Below are 18143 nucleotides of genomic sequence, written 5' to 3'. Positions count from 1 at the left end.
GACTCTTCCAGGATACCCCTTGGAGGTATTTTACTGTCTGCAGTCTGCAGTCAGAAGATATCAAGGAGAGAGCTGGCATCTAAAAAAGCAAAAGAGGACTGTGGGCTAAATAGAGGGTGGGAAAGAGGTTGACTGATTAGTGCTGCGAGACATGTTTTTACAATATTTTCTTAGCCTCTTTGCTGAAAAAAATCCCATCTTCCTGCTTTACTTTATCCCATCTTCCTGCTTGAAAAACCCAGTCAGAGTGCTGGTGAATGCCTTAAGCTTAAGAACAAAGACCTCAAGGCATAAGCTATTCATAGGGTCAGCTGAATGAGGACATAAGGCATTGGTCTAGGCACGCCAGACAAAAGGTGTGCCTAGATTGGCACGCCTTTTGCACAAGCACGATAGGTCCTCTAAAGAATAAGAGAAAGAGGGAGTTCCCGTCGTGGCACAGTGGTTAACGAATCCGACTAGGAACCATGAGGTTGCAGGTTCGGTCCCTGCCCTTGCTCAGTGGGTTAAGGATCCGGCGTTGCCGTGAGCTGTGGGCTGTGGTGTAGGTTGCAGACGCGGCTCGGATCCCGAGTTGCTGTGGCTCTGGCGTAGGCCGGTGGCTGCAGCTCCGATTGGACCCCTAGCCTGGGAACCTCCATATGCCGCGGGAGCGGCCCAAGAAATAGCAACAACAACAACAACAGAAAAAAAAAAAAATATGAGAAAGAGGAACCTCATGGCCCCAAGTGGTTTATGAGCCGTCCTTAGCAGACGTCCTAGGCAGACGTCCTAGGCATGCAGGGTTGCCTCAGAGAGGCATGCCCTTTCTGGAAGCACAGTGAGGAGTCTCTGGAATGCTAGGCAGAGATAGCTGACACCAAGCTTCCTCAAATGCTAATGATTGTCATGTGCCTAAAGGTCAGGGTAAAAGCTTAACCTTCTACCAGCTAAGGGGCTTCTAAAATAGTAAAAGAACTTGCAAAATAGTAAACAAACCCTATATCCTCCACCCATAGCCCCTCCTCACTTGATGTCATCCTTAAGAGCACAACAAAAGCAGTGTGGTTTCTTGAGGCAGGGCTCTTGGTCCCTGAGACCTTGAGTCCCCCAGTTCCCACCTTTACTTAAGATGAATGTGTCTGTGTCTTGTTTTATGTTAATTTTTTTCCTTGAGTTTCAAAGCACCTGTTCTTCAGCCCCATCCTGCTGAGCTGGTCTCGGCAGTTTAGGGAATCAGAGCCTTGAGAGCACTGCCACATTGGAACCAGCTTTTATTCCAGAGATTATCAGGGAAAATGATGCAAGAGTATTTTCTGTGGATTTTTTGGCCACACAGGACAGTATCAGTATGGCATCTTCTTGGGTCCTGTTCAGTAGAGTGATCTGGTGGAGTAAGAAGCTACGTACAAGCTAAGAAAGTAATCACAAGTCTTACCACCTAGAATAAGGATGCATCTTCCCGGGTCAAAAGAAATGGCATAGAACCTTCAAAGAGCTCACAAAAGGACTCCAAGAGAAAGTCAAACGTAATTATTGCTCAGGCTCAACTTAACCATGTTCCAGGGCTCAAAGCTACACAGACACATAAAAACCATCCAGTCCTTTATCCCATCCCCATACTGATTCCATTCAGGTATCTGGAAAATTCACTAACATGGAGCATCTGCTTCCCAGATGATTCCAGACAAAATGGATTTAGCCACAGGATGTATGGTGTGAAATGGAGAAGTAGGAACACCCATGTATTCAAACAGGGTTGCCTATGTTTTGGTAGCAAATAACCCCCCAAATCTTAGTGGTCTTACTCATAAAAGTTTATTTCTCACTCACAAAGTCTTTAGGTCAGCCAACTTTTCAAGGCTGTTCCCTTCCAAGCTGGGATCCAGGCTCTTTCCAATTTATGGCTACACCACCTGGGAAAAAAGAGATTCCAAAGACACAGAGGTGAGCAATTTGCAGACCTGACACCCACTGTCAAATGCCGCTGAATCACAGACTACACAGACTGCTGTCCATAATTAGTCGTATTGATCCCCTTAACTCTAAGTGCCCGGGACAGGTTCCTCTGTGCCCAGGAAAGAAAGCAAAGCTGGTTATGGTGGGCACTGGTTATCTCCAAGCTCTTGAATGGCTACTGCAATGTGTCTAAGAAGGATAACTAATGTTATATCACTAGAAGCATCATAATGTCCATTATCCTTCCAAGCCAGAGATCTAGTTTTTCACTTAGGTCTCTCTTGGGATGTGACTCTTTTCAACAAAGGGAGAGAAATGCAACAATATACTATAGTGAAGTTATACAGTCTGAAGAGTGAACACACATATAGAGAGGTGAAAACAGTCAGGTTACCAAGAAGGCTGCAGGTTTAAGTAATAGAGACACATATTATTATTGGGTCAACAAATATTAGTGACGGATAAATTGCAAATATGTTTAAAGGAACATTTTCCAAGGAAATTTCTGGTGAAAATTAATATTTGAAGCACATATTAAGGACCAGCATTAAACAGAAACATATGCAAATAATGATGAGTGTCTTGAAAGATCAGAAATTAATATGGTCATTATAATAATATGGTTACTTGATTAAATATGTTCAATATTCCCAACAGTGGGCAAGGTATTTTATAAACATTTTATCCTCACGGCAAAACAAAGAATGTGTTATTATTCCCATTTAAGAGATGAAGAAAGAGGAGATGAAAGGTCATATGAATTAGGATTCAAAAAGTTGCAAGCAACAGAAATTCTTTTGCTCAAACAATATGGAAATGCAATGTCTCATTTTGCAGTAAATCCAAATATATAGAGGTAGGGAAAACTCTAGGGAATGTCTTTATAATATCACCAGGGTGCCATTTTTTTCCATCTTTTCATTTTGCCACCTATAGTATAGCAACAGTCAATTCCCCTTTTGGTCATAAGATGGCTGCCATTAGAAGATGCTTCCTAATTAACATCCAATAGGAAAAAGAAAGAAATTGGTTTTCCTTTTCTGAGAAGCCACTTGTTTCCCATTAGTCTATGGGTTCTCACTGGGGATAATTATTCCTCCCAAGGGAATCTGGCAATGTCTGGAGACATTCTTGGATGTTATGACAGGAAGCAGAGGCATTACTAGCATCTAGTAGGTAATGCCTCTAGATGCTGCTTCCAGAATAGGCCCAGGGTAGCCTCCTCCCACAACAAAGCATTATTCAATACAAAATATCAATAGTACTGCTGAGGTTGAGAACATTTGTGTTAGACTAAAGCTTCATCAGGCCCAGAAACACATGTATGCTCACACCTATGTATGCCCAGCATCTAGCAAAGTGCCTGACACATAGACAGTATGAGGCAGATATTTGCTTAAATAATTGATCAAATAAACTTTATCTTGGTGATGGTTCTATGATGTAGACAAAGTATCATTCTTCTTTTCTTTCTTTCTTTCTTTTTTTTTTTTTTGCAACCAAGGCGATAGGTTCAGAGAACTTGAGTGCCTAATTCAAAATCAAAAAGTGCCAGAATCAAGATTCAAATTCAACTTTACTAAAAATGTCTAATAGTGTTCTTTCCTCTTCTAGTATTTTCTAGTCGTATTATTTCTTTCCTCCTTTCCATGCTTTTCTAAGCAGCATAGATCTTGGTCCAAGACTATCCTTGCCTAGATTCTAAGAAGCCAAGACTCAAGTGGCCACATACAGATCCTTGGTTCCCAAAGTCAAGTTGTCTTAGGCTTATACCACCTGTTTTAGACACAGGCCCACACTCAGCTTGCAAAGCATTCTTGGAGTCTATCCACCATGGAAGCCAATGTCCCTGGCCTCAGAGACTGTAAAGCTACTATAGCCCTGTTCTTTAAAGTAGGCCTGAAGTCTCAACTATACCTAAGTCCTCAGCCAAAGATTCTTGGAGCTTCTGTTCTTGCTAAGTTTTATTCTCTCTGCTACTGGGAAGAGTTTGATAGTTTGAATGATCTACAGGAAAGTGGGGCAAGTTGTTTATTTTACTCCCTTGATCTGATTTTGGGGGTTCCCTTAAAAGCTCCATTGAAAAGCTTAAGTGAGTCTCCGTGGTCTGGGTTATGTGAAGACATCATAAGTTGGAAATTTTTCTGAGGATATTTTTCATCCTTGGACTTTAAGTCCCAATTTAGTTTTAGAACCAAAGAATAAAGTTTGTTGTGGTGCAGAAACCCTGATGCAGAAACCCGAACCAGAAGTACCTACAAAATGGGGCTGATAATAAAGAGGCCTGGATGGCACCTTTGCTTCTCTTTGTGTTTATTTGATTAGTCAACTATTTTATTGAACATAGAAACTAATTTAAAAGAGAACTTTTGCTTTTTAGGGCTGCACTTGTGGCATATGCCAGTTCCCAGGCTAGGGGTTGAATCCTAGCTGCAGCTGCTGGCCTACAACACAGTCACAGCAACGCCAGATCTGAGCCACGTCTGCGACCTATACCACAGCTCATGGCAACACCAGATCCTTAACCCACTGAGCCAGGCCTGGGATCAAATCTACAGCCTCATGGTTACTAGTCGGATTCCTTAATCACTGAGCAACAAAGGGAACTCCTGAGGGTGACCCGGATGCTACCCAAGAATGCATAATCCAATCAGTCAATAAGCATTTATTGAGTCCATTCTGTGTGATACTGCAGTGGATGCTCTGGATGCCTAGAGAAGAGTTACACTTCAGTTCCATCTTCAGAAGCTTACAATACTTGTATCTTAAAGTATTGGGATTAGCATATGCACACTGAAACATCTGGAATGATTGGCCCACGGGGACCTGCTGTATAGCGCAGAGAACTCTACCCAGTATTCTGTGATAATCTACGTGGGAAAAGAATGTGAAAGAGAATGGGTGTGTGCACATGTATAACTGAATCGCTTCGTTGTACAGCAGAAATGATCACAACATTGTAAATCAACTCTACTCAATAAAACTTTCAAAAATAATCTCATAGGTTGTACAAGATACGAACATTGGTAAGACTCAATACTAAGTGTCCATAATTAATAGTAGTCTATCACAACCCCCCAAAAGAAGTCTCAAGAATGTATGGAAGGAATGGATAAATGCAGGGTAGTAGGAATTAATTATGAACAAATTAGTACAAAATGGAGATTGCTGTTAATTGAAAATTTCATAGCTCAAATCAGACATGAGATAATCCTTAAAGGATGCTTAGTCTCTAGGTAGGATAGTTTGCAGCATATTACCCAGGCCAGTTTACCCCAAATAAAGAATTTTTTTTATGGGAGTAGAAGTTGATTTATTTTCCTGGCTTCCAAAACATACACAACACCAGGAAATTATTCATTTCTTGATATTTTCTTTTTGAATTGAGATTACTGAAAACTCTACTTTAAAAAACTAGACTCTCGGAGTTCCCATCGTGGCTCAGGGGTTAACGAATCTGGGTAAGAACCATGAGGTTGTGGGCTTGATCCCTGGCCTTGCTCAATGGGTTAAGGATCCGGCGTTGCCATGAGCTGTGGTGCAGGTGGCAGACGTGGCTTGGATCCCGCATTGCTGTGGCTCTGGCGTAGGCTTGGCAGCTACAGCTCCAATTAGACCCTTAGCCTGGGAACCTCCATATGCCACAGGCGCGGCCCTAGAAAACGCAAAAAAAAAACCCACAAAAACTAGACTCTCAAAAAAACAAACTCTCAATTATGTAAGTACATACAAATCTCTCCTATCCCATTGTTCCTGAGGGTTCGTCCTACGTAATGCCTATGATCTGAGTGAATATAAAGCACCAAGGAGACTGTGAGTTAAGAGTGCCTGTCTGTAGTTTTGAGCCACCGGTAGCAAAATTTTAGAACGTCCCTAATTCCGATTTCCCCCTGGGTCTCACAATGCCTGAGTGGCCTTGGTTTCACTCCTTTAGCTACTCACGCCAGTCCCTTCCCTTCACCCCCAAACTCCCCATCTCAGGTCCGAAGCAGCCACAGCGATCCTTCTAAAGCTCAAATCTGAACATCTCATTACCTTGATTCATGTTATCAATGGTTCCCCATTGCTTGTACTAACGGCCTGCAAGTCATACGTATTCCTATGAATATTGGAACATTCCAAGTTGTACGTCTAAAAAAATGGATTTCCAGATACCTACCTTCCATTCATACGCCTTTGTGAAGGATAAAAAAGGACTTGGTGGCAAGTGAATCCTCATCAACATTTACCCTTTCTCCATTTTCTCTAAAATAACCAAACATATCTATTCTAAATTGCTGTGGGAAATTCCCCAGGCTGTAAACGCCTTTATGTTACCACAAAAAAATGAAAAATTTGAAATATTAAGGTGGATGTGGAGAAAGGAAGGACCTCTAATGAGAAGTTAAAAAAAAAAAAACAACCAAAAAACCTATTCCAAATGTATTGGGTTCCATATTCCTTGTTTTCAAAGATAGACGAAGAAATTAAAAGAGAACTCAATATGGAGCCGACTAGCAAACATAGCTTGATAATGAATCATAATATAATGTTTAGGTGCGCAGCTTATAAAGAATTATAACAGCTAAATGACACATGTCACAAAACTTATTCTATTTCCATCCACTTATTTATAGGAAAGATTCCTCAGAATCTAAATTTTTTTTTTTCTTTTTAGGGCCACATATGCAAGTTCCCAGGCTAGGGGTTGGATCAGAGCTGCAGTTGCAGGCCACAGCCACCAGCCACAGCAATGCAGAATCCGAGTCACATCTGTGACTTATGCCATAGCTTGTGGCAATGCTGGATCCTTAACCCACTGAGGGAGGCCTGGGATGGAACCTACATCCTCACAGATACTAGTTGGGTTCTTAACCTGTTCAGCCACAATGGGAACTCCCTAAATCTTTAAAAATAAAATTAAAAAAAGCAATGGAATTATTGATGCTTATTCTTCGTGGGTGTGTGTGTGTGTGTGTGTGTGTGTGTGTGTGTGTTTGTCTTTTCTAGGGCCGCTCCCTGGCATAAGGAGGTTCCCAGACTAGGAGTCTAATCAGAGCTACAGCTGCCGGTCTACGCCAGAGCCATAGCAACATGGGATCCGAGCCGCGTCTTTGACGTTCACCGCAGCTCATGGCAATGCCGGACGGATCCTTAACCCACTGAGCAAGGCCAGGGATCAAACTTTAAACCTCATGTTTCCTAGTCAGATTCATTAACTGCTGAGCCACAACAGGAACTCCATTGATGCTTATTCTTGATTCATTCTAGAAAAAATTAGTATTTATCCACAGATTTTTAAACTAACTTTTTAAAAGGCATTATCCTTTTTGTTAAGAGATTCAGTGCCAATGGAATTTTAATGCTTATGTTTAGTATTTATCAAAATGTATAATATATTTATGTAATTTGAGACACTGAAGGACAAATGTTAATTTTGGACAGGTTTACTAGCCATGTATGCTTGTTACTAATTTAGAAAAATATTTTCACTTTTAAAACTTATCTTTGAACTTCAGGATTCCGGGTCAAAGATACGGAAATGTTCTCATGCTAACAATCATGAAGATAACTCCACTAAGAAAAATAATTTTAAAAAATGTATTATTCCAGAAATTTTTTAAATGCTAAAATATTTTTCCTTTAGGAAAATGTGATGGGGAGAGTGATCAATGAAATTTCTATGAGTAAAATAACTAAGATAAAATTCTGAACACAGCCACACTTCTGTATGAGAGTTTCACACAAATGACTGTTCCCATGGTTCAGCACCTTAAAAAGTGGTCAATTCCAGGGCGAGCGGGGAGGGTTCAAATGGTGGCTCCTGAATTGTTTAGAGAGCATCTTTCTCATATTGATGGAAATCTTATCTGGTTGCCTGGTAACTACGCACAGTTGAAGATATGTGCATGTTGAGGATAATCAGAGTGGTCCCAGGAGCTGTGGAATGGCAGAAAAATGGGCCTCCTGCCAAAAGGATGCAGACCTGGAGCTGGGCAAGGATGAAGTCTGTAAAGAGAGACTGAATTTGCATCTGTGCCTATGAACTGCATGAGTAGTTACTTTTAATAGCAAAAAAATATTGCTCTCTGGGTCTCTGCACTGTCAGCATTAATAAGACTCTCTCTTCTTTTAGGATGTATAAATTTTAAGAGCCTAGATTCATTTAAAATAAGCAAAAGGCCAATTTGGCTGATCCCCAAAGATTCAACAAAAGCCTGGAAAATCAAATCTGCTTCGGAAGAATATTAATTTAATCAGATTTTATGGAACACCCTATTCACAGCACAGAATTACACATCCTTCAAATTTCAGTGTCTCCCAATATAAAACCACACACATTACATAATGAGTTAAATGAGAATAGAGGAAATATTATCAGGCATTCAGGGATAAATGAACTTAATGCAAACTTCAGTCCTTTTTTTCTAACACATTATATATATATATACACACACATATATATTTGTGGCCTCAGTTTCCTCATCTGCAAAATGGGGATAATAGTTATCATATCACTTTAATAGGACTGAAAGTGGAAATTAAAAGAGATAATGTGTGTGAAATACTTTAACATCTAGAATATATTAAATACTCATTAAAGCTGTTGTGATAAACAGCACCTTAGTGCTCGCAGATTATTCATGACTTCATTTGTGGGCAGCCTCAAAGGCCTCTAACATGGAAAAACAAGAAATTTTCCTGGAGCATTCATTTGTATGATGACCTGCGAATGATTTACTACGTTTAGAAAACCATTGATCCAGAGTTCCCGTCATGGCGCAGCGGTAATGAATACAACTAGGAACTATGAGGTCGTGGGTTTGATCCCTGGTCTCGCTCAGTGGGTTACAGATCTGGCATTGCTGGGACCTGTGGTGTAGGTCACAGGTGCAGCTCAGATCTGGCATTGCTGTGGCTGTGGTGTAGGCCAGCAGCTGTAGCTCTGATTAGACCCTTATCCTGGGAACCTCCATATGCTGTGGGTGTGGCCCTAAAAAGCACAAAAGCAAAAAAAAAAAAAAAAAAAAAGCCATTGATCCAGTGAGCTGACCCCTCTTAATCTGATGTTGTTTTGGTTTAGATATACATTTGAAGTACCAAAAAGAAATGACTTATTCCAAGGATGTGTGACTAAGCAGAGTAAGTAATACTTCAATTTGGGACATCGCTGGGAGGTGTGTTTGGGACAGATGGCTTTGTTTCCTCTGGTAGGGTGATTTTGGTCTATAAATTGACTCTATATGCATTCTCCTTTTTTTTCTTCACATGGTAGGTTTTCATATCTTAATAAGGATAAAAACACTCTCTAAATGTAATGCTTTTTAGAATTTATTTCTTTTTAAAGGACTTCTTAAAATGAAAAATACCAAATTTGTCATAATGGCTACCTCCGAGGAAGGAGGGAAGTGAAGAGACTTTGGGAGAATGTGTGGGAAGGGCTTCAACTCTAGCTATATCTTTTTTTCCAAATCTAAAGACATTTTAAAATTTAATAAAGTTGGGTAGTAAATACCCATATGTTAATAGATTAAACTCTGTAAGCTTGTGTTTGCAATATTTTACAATAAAAAAAAATTTCCAAAGATCCTAAACCAAAGAAATTATCATCTTTTAATTTAATTTGGAGGAGTTAAGGATTTAAATTCTATTATGCCGTGCAGCCTGGTTCCTGAGCTTGAACCTATTGTTTCAATTCTCTATGCTTCCTTCAGTTCTTTTCTTGTAAATTAAGAAAGTTGCACATATAACCCAAGGAAGGAAGTTCCCTAGAAACATATGGAAATCCCCAGGCTAGGGGTCGAATCAGAGCTGTAGCTGCCGGCCTACATCCCAGCCACAGTAACACGACATCTGAGCTGCATCTGCAACCTAAGCCACAGTTCAAGGCAACTCCAGACCTTAACCCACTGATCAGGGCCAGGGATCAAAAGCACATCCTCATGGATCCTGGTTGGGTTCCTTACTGCTGAACCACAATGGGAACTCCTGGGCTATTAATCTTTACTTCTAGGAAATAAAGAATATGTTTAGAATATACTTTGAAATAAACTGTCATTTAGAATGTTAATTCATTAAGAACAATAGCTTGTGAACTGGTAACACTTCAATATTTAAATTCCAACTGAAAAGTACTCTCAGATATGTAAATATGTCTCCTTCTCTGCATTTCATTTTAAACAATAGTTTTGGCAATTTTATAGAGTTCTGGCCAAAATATTGTCTATTAATTTAACACAGGATAGAAAATTTAAAAATCTATGGGTGAGACAGATAAGCAACTGGGTAAAAGAGACCAGTGCGACACAAGGGAGGTGTGGAGACCACGGCAAATCAGAGGGAGTGTGTCCTATTTGACTGGGCAGCCACACTCACTCAGCTCCAGTGTATTATTTCTTTATGTTCAGTTTGAGCCCAATGTTGACAAAACTTTCCATTTTTCAAAAGAAGTTGAAAACCTGGACTTTTATGAGATTTCGCCCATTTTTATTCATTGGCAACTAATCCAAGTACTTTTTAAAGTGTATTGTCCATCAGATAAAAATATAAAAAGGGCTTGTTTTTTTGGTTTGTTTGTTTTTTGTTTTTGTTTTTGTCTTTAGGGCCTCACCCGCCACACATGGAAGCTCCCAGGCTAGGGGTCCAATCGGAGCTGTTGCCGCCGGCCTACACCAGAGCCACAGCAACTCAGGATCCGAGCTGCGTCTGCAACCTACACCATAGCTCACGGCAACGCCAGATCCTTAACCTGCTGAGCGAGGCCAGGGATCGAACCTGCATCCTCATGGATGCTAGTCCCGTTCTCTAACCACTGAGCCATGACAGGAACTCCCTCAAAGGGCTTGGTTTAATTCATGGTTCTAGTGCTTTACTGGCCTAGACCTCTGGGCTGAAATGATGTTATTGCTTTTTATGCTCAGTTTTGGTTTTTAGTAATATTACTATTATGTCTAATGGAATCGTGACTTTATCTACTGACTCCCAAGTTATCACCCCTTCTCCATATTCTTGGCAGTTTCAGCTCCTGTCTCTCTCTCATGGTCTCCATACTGCTTATATCTTAACTCTTGGTGATTCCAATATATGTATATGTGATGCTTTCACAGTCTGGCTGCTCATAACCTTAACATCTCTCTCCCTAAGATCTGGCTTGTATCTTACCTTAGACTACTCACCCCCCAAGTCAAACTACAGACACTGGCAAGATTGTTACCTGCAACCCAGCCGTCATCCTAGTCTGCCGAGACCCGCTCAGCAGGATGGCGCTGAAGAACAGGTGTTGTGAAACTTAAGGAAAAAAGTTAACATAAAACAAGACACAGACACATTTATCTTAAGTAAAGGTGGGAACTGGGGGACTCAAGGTCTCAGGGACCAAGAGCCCTGCCTCAAGAAACCACACTGCTTTTGTTGTGCTCTTGAGGATGACATCAAGTGAGGAGGGGCTATGGGTGGAGGATATAGGGTTTGTTTACTATTTTGCAAGTTCTTTTACTATTTTAAAAGCCCCTTAGCTGGTAGAAGGTTAAGCTTTTACCCTGACCTTTAGGCACAGGACAATCATTAGCATTTGAGGAAGCTTGGTGTCAGCTATCTCTGCCTAGCATTCCAGAGACTCCTCACTGTGCTTCCAGAAAGGGCATGCCTCTCTGAGGCAACCCTGCATGCCTAGGTTTGCACCTTGGTTCTCTTTGCTAATGCCTATTCTGCTAAGGACCGCTCATAAACCACTTGGGGCCATGAGGTTCCTCTTTCTCTTCTTCTTCAGAGGACCTATCATGCTTGTGCAAAAGGCGTGCCAATCTGCACAGGTCTGGGGTGCCTAGACCAATGCCTTATGTCCTCATTCAGCTGACCCTATGAATAGCTTATGCCTTGAGGTCTTTGCTCTTAAGCTTAAGGCATTCACCAGCACTCTGACTGGGTTTTTCAAGCAGGAAGATGGGATAAAGTAAAGCAGGAAGATGGGATTTTTTTCAGCAAAGAGGCTAAGAAAATATTGTAGAAAAATGTCTCTTGACACTAGTCCATTCTGATCACCCTCTTTCAGCTTTTCAGCTTATTTTCTCTACCCAGACTTCTGGTTCCAAAAATCTTTGACTCTTCACATCATCTCCAATCAACTGATCGTTCTACCTTTTCCCTATTTCTCATGTTTCAATATCTTCTCTCGCTTCCTCTCCAGCTTAAAACTCAAAGTCAATATTTACAGTCTCTTACTTGCACTAATCAAATCCCTTGCCCACCTCTCTCATGATCTTACCTGCAGTCAAAAGTACAACTCTGACTAAATCCAGTTCTCCTCTACTCCATATCCACATCTCAGCTGGAGGTGCCTGGGGGAAAACATTTATCTGTGCTGACAGAATTTACCTTAAAATGTCGACCAAGAACCCCAAGTGGGTTCTTGATGCTTCCAGGCAATTGTCCTGTATTTCCCTAATTCCCATCAGCAGTGTGTGGGAAATGTTAATAGTAAGAGGTGTATACCTACAATATAAAAAAGGAAATGGGAGTTCCTGTGGTGGTGCGGTGGAAACAAATTCAACTAGGAACCACGAGGTTTCGAGGTTCGATCCCTGGCCTCGATCAGTGGGTTAAGGATCCGGTGTTGCCCTGAGCTGTGGTATAGATCGCAGATGCAGCTCAGACCCACGTTGCTGTGGCCATGGTATAGGCTGGCAGTTGTAGCTCCTACTGGACCCCTAGCTTGGGAACCTCCATCAGGTGCAGCCTTAAAAAAGCAGGAAAAAAAGAAAAAAGAAAAAGGAAATGAATGTTTAAAACCATGGTGAAAAGGTTATGAACATTGCAAATAGATGAAGTTGCAGTCTCGTGAGAAGGAAAGGTTCTGCAGGACAGAGATAAGATCATACCATTGCTAGTAAACATGGTGCATCAGCAAGATATGAAGACGGTGGTGAGCAAAATGGAGAACCTTCTACATGCGTGGCTAGGAAATTAGCATCCATGCTGGAAGCCCACTAATCTAATATATACTCTGGAGAAAATTCAAAGTTTGTTACAAGACTAAAGACGAAACAAAGTGAAAATGCCCTTAATGGAAGTTCTAGGGCAGCTCTTGAACATGCAGTGGTTCAACACCTACTGGACTCGGTAAACAGTGAAGGAGTGACGAGGAGCCATACAGACCCTGGGGCATCCTGTGGCTGCCTTGGAATCATCAGTGAGTGAGTGAGTGTGTGTGTGTGTGTGTGTGTGTGTGTGTGTGTGTGTGTGTTGAGGTGGTGCTGGTTATCAAAAGCCTTTGCTAATTTTTTAATATAGGTGAAACAGATCTATTTTGGAAAAAGTTCCTGGAGACAAAATCCACCAATTTGAACTTGGCTTTAAAACGGTGAAAGGAGAAATCACACGTCAGTTTGGTTAGAACAGCCACAAGGAAATACATGTAAAAACTCCTTTCAACTCTTCAACGTTATAAACAAATGGATTTAGAAATAGCCTTTGGAACCTAACCTGATTTATATTTTAAAAGGAAAAGCTACTATAGTTAAATCACAGCAATGATAAACCAAAACAATCCCTTTTTAGTTATGTTCAGTAATTTCTTACGAGTCTACTATTCATAGCACTAGACTGTATGAATCCTAATTAAAGAAATTATTACTATTGTCTTTGTATTCCTAGCATCTAGCAATTTCTGTTAGACATTCAGAAAATGTACCTAGATTAAATGAATTGTGGCTAATCAACTATAACATGTCTATCAATAGATTCTTAGACATCATCAACAACCAAAATTTCTGAGATTGTGCATATTTAGAGAACATTGCTATAAACTTTGAAGACCTTTCTCTTGAGAGATTTTCAAGTTCAAAGGTGAAAAATACTGGATGTTGGACTTCTTTCTCAGTTAATCAAAATGCTGCTCATCTCTGAGCATTTTGGTTAATTAAAAATTGCATTATATTTTGAATTAACTTTTTGAAAGTCTGATAATGTAAAAACACCGTTCATTGTGCTTAGTGTAGTTCCGAGGTAAACATTAAAGGAGATTAAAGGAATAAAAATCAAATCGCTCAATGTCCTCTAAGATACTGAGAATTGTTTACACCTCATACGTACCTACTGCTTTTATTTGCATGGCTTCAGTTCTGAATTATCCTGTTCCATCCTTTAGTATCTTCCTTTCTCACAGGATTGCCTGGCAGACCTGAGATCCAGGCAGATTTGAGAAACAGGTGCTTCTGTCACATGAGCTTAGGCAACATACCCACATATGACATTTCCCTGTTGCCTCACTTTTCTCATTTGTAAACTCAATTAAGTGTGTGACTGCCTCTTATATTCCAGGAATTGGGCTTGGATATTCCCAAAGATGCTCTTATTTCATCCTCATAAGAATGCTACAGGATCCCCATTAGTATTCTCATTTTAAAGAAGAGAAATTTGGGGTTCACAGAGTAAAGTTATTTCAAGATCGGATGACTAGCAAGTAAAGCATCTACACAATTTCCAAAGTCTAGTATTTACTCTGGAGAAGGTTCAAGATTTGTTACAAGACTAGAGACTAAACAAAGTGAAAATGCTCTTAATAGAAGTTCTAGTGCAGCTCTTGAACATGCAGTGGTTCAATACCTACTGGACTCGGTAAACAGTGAAGGAGTGACGAGAAGCCATACAGATCCTGGGGCATCCTGTGGCTGCCTTCCAAGAAAAATAGTCATCTGAGGACAGTCCAATAAAACTGGCCCAAGTTAACAAAAATGGGTAAAAATAAGGAAGATATTGTTCATCTTGAATCCAAATAAAGATCTCTGACTCATGTTAAAAACTTTGTGTGTGTGTGTGTGTGTGTATGTGTTTGTGTGTGTGTGTGTTTGTGTATGTGTTTGTGTGTGTGTGTGTATGACTGGATAAAACCACCAAGCTAAAAAGGTGGGGGTTATCTCAATATGCCCCATCTCCCACAACTGCCATACTCAATGTAAGTATATGATAGTATATCATATTTTAAGATAATTTGATTTGTAAGATTCAGTCATACAAACGAGTTATAGACTCAGAACTGGGATGGACCTCCCTCCAGTTCAGCTGCTTCATTTCTCAGAGGAGTAAACTGAAACTCGGAACATCTAAGTGACTGCCCATAGTCGTCTAACAAGGGAGCAGGTGAGGCGACACTAGAACAGAGCTCTCTTGATGGTCCATTAGCACGCCTTCCTTTATAACATGCTGTCACTTTTACAAGGGAAGGCAGGGAGCTATCAAATGACACATCATCAAATATTTACTCAACACCTATTATGTGTCAGGCACTGTGATGTAATGGTGAGCAAAACAGACATAGTCTCTGTCCTCCCGGGACTAAGAGTTCAATGGGATTTAGAGCTATTTATCAAATAATGGCACAAATATACAGTGTACACTGTGATAAGTGCTATAAAGGAGTCCACAGTGCTGCTATGAGAATGTGGTCAATCCGATCCGATGGGATAGATTAGATCTCTGGAACTCAGGCTAAACTTCTCCAAGGATGTGATGTTTGAAAGAAAATCGGAGTGGTGAGATCAGAGAGCAAAGGAAACACAGATTGGCTTCCATCCGCAGTTATCATGAAGACATGGTTTTCAAAATTCCATAGAACTAACAAAGCAAAATCAGGTTCAAACACCTGGTTCAGTCCAGAAATATGGTCCTCCAACATTAGGGTGCCTCTTTGGATTTTGGGGCATCAGTACTTCATTGAGGAATGCTGATTTGATCCATTTCCTAAGTAACCTGTTAAGAGTGCCAGTTTTTGAAGGGAAAACAGGGTAAGGAAAAGCTATGCAACAGGTCTAGGCTGCTTGCTGTTCAAGCTGTTCTGCTGCTTGAGCCGGATAAGCCTGCACACCCAATGGTGGTGAAATGTCTGTGACAGATATGAACGCTATATGGAATCTTTGGCAAGGCCCTATAGAGAAATAAAAGACCTTTTAAATGTTGGAGTAAATTTGTACTGTCTTCTGCAGATAACTATTATCCTTTTGAGAAACAGCTTTCTGCTGGCTCCTAGGTCCTAAAAGAGACTGAATGTTTGATAATGAGCTACCAAGTCACCATGTGACCTAAGCTTTTCATCATAAAATGACAATTTTTTTTTTTTCTTCTTGGGACCGCACCTGTGGCATATGGAGGTTCCCAGGCTAGGGGTCGAATTGGAGCTGTAGCCGCCAGCCTACACCACAGCCACAGCAACGATGGATCTGAGCCGTATCTGTGACCTATACCACAGCTTATGGCAATGCTGGATCCTTAAACCACTGAGCAAGGCCAGGGATCGATCCTGCAACCTCATGGTTCCTAGTGGGATTCATTTCTGCTTTGCCACTACGGGAATGCCAAAATGTCAAGCTTTTTGCTCGGCATGTGTGCTGTCTGGCTCACCAGGTTATAAATTTGTGTGTGCACAACAGTACTTCATCATCAAGTAGAAGTGACATATACAAAATAGGGCCCAAGCAGTTCTCAGAGGCACAGACAATTTGCCCAGACAAATTACTCATATTCCTGTCATTCCTATTCATGTTGCCAGATTCTTTTCCTCAGTCAGCACCTCTAGCTTCACGATGAGTCCCCTACGATCAACTCATTGTCCAAAACAAAGCTTGGTTACAAAGGACTCTGCATCATACCCCAGTAACAAATGAAAGTGGGCAGCTACAACACCGTGGCACCACTCAATGTGATCCTAAGAAAATGGAAAAGTAGAGAAATCCTCCCCAGCACAAAGAACTTTGAGCAATGCACCCTGTTCATTTTTTGTTCATTTTTTTTTTCATTTTTCTTGGAAGGAAATGTAGGCAGAAATATGGATCTATACTGTTTCATGCGCAGTGACTGACAGTGCGCTATATGCTCATGGAGGTAGAAGACACAAAATTGGGAAATGGTAGACAAGGAAATCTGGAGAAGAGATAAAATTAGTGATGTAATTCTCCAAATTGGCACAAAACATGAGGATTTTTGTGTCCTGTGTAAATGTTCCCGAAAAGGCTACCACAACAGAGGAGACTTTTAATGATCAGAGACACAATATAACCCTCTGTAGGTTATAAATGGTGGGCTTTAGGGGCTTGGCAAACTGCCAGGCTGGGGAAATGTCCTCAGGATACTGTATAGGCTTTGAATCAGCAATCAGAATATGCTGATTCACCCATAGCCAGGATGTATGGATTTAGGACATACACGGTGGAAATGGAACTGGATTCTCTCATTATTACCCCTAACGATCCACTAGCAAAATTTTCTATTCCCATTATGACAGCTTGGGTCTGCTGCTTTAAGATCTCAATTCCTAGAATCAGGGCACACACAATAGTTCTGATGAACTGGAAACTGCCACTGCCATCTGGCCACTAGGGGTACGTCATACTACGAACCAATAGCAAAGTAAGTGTTACTATAATGGTTGGAGTAATTCATTCTGATTATAAAGAGGAAATTATGCTGCTCCTACAAAATGGGCTCGTCACGGCTCAGTGGTTAACAAATCCGACTACGAACCATGAGGTTGAGGGTTCAGTCCCTGGCCTTGCTCAGTGGGTTAACGATCCGGCGTCGCCGTGAGCTGTGGTGTAGGTTGCAGACACGGCTTGGATCCATCGTTGCTGTGGCTCTAGCGTAGGCTGGTGGCTACAGCTCCGATTCGACCCCTAGCCTGGGAAACTCCATATGCCGTGGGAGTGGCCCAAGAAACGGCAGAAAAAGACAAAAAAAAAGGAAGTAAAGAGGACATGACTATAATCCAGAATATTCTACAGGGTGGGTTTTAATACTCTTAGGTCCTCTGGCTAAAGATAATGGGAAACTATAGAAACACAATACAGACAAGACTGCTAATGACAGAGTTCCTTCAAGAGGATTGGAGTATCCCCACTAGACAAAGAACCACAACCAGCTGAACCACTTACTGAAGACAAAGAGACTTGAGGAAATTTTAGTGGAATAAGAAAAATATAAATACCAATTATGGCCAAATCATCACTTGTAGAAAAACAGTAACTGTAGTGATTATACTCATTTTCCTTACTGCTTTGATTGGTTTATATTTACATATACGAATGAGTTACTCTTTTCTGTTCCGTCTCCTCTTTGTTGAATTATCTAACATTAGATATTTTAACAATGATTACCTGTCTACTTCAGTATTTACACCACAGGATTTGAAAGGGGCGAGTGTAACTTAGTTACAAATTTTGTAGTACCTTCAAAATCCC

General features: G+C 40.8%; 1 long non-coding RNA gene across 1 annotated transcript; it reads left to right on the top strand.

Annotated features, from left to right (window-relative positions):
• The first annotated feature begins 1828 nt into the window (after positions 1–1828).
• Positions 1829–11210, top strand: LOC125132000 (uncharacterized). Its single transcript, XR_007136112.1, has 3 exons — positions 1829–1926; positions 9002–9060; positions 11085–11210. It is a non-coding gene; the product is annotated as an uncharacterized LOC125132000 (long non-coding RNA).
• Positions 11211–18143: the final 6933 nt, after the last annotated feature.

The sequence above is a fragment of the Phacochoerus africanus genome, chromosome 8 (genome assembly GCF_016906955.1).
Source record: "Phacochoerus africanus isolate WHEZ1 chromosome 8, ROS_Pafr_v1, whole genome shotgun sequence".
Classification (NCBI taxonomy): Eukaryota; Metazoa; Chordata; class Mammalia; order Artiodactyla; family Suidae; genus Phacochoerus; species Phacochoerus africanus.
Note: the sequence above shows the minus strand (reverse complement) of the source record. Positions and strands in the feature narration are given on the sequence as shown.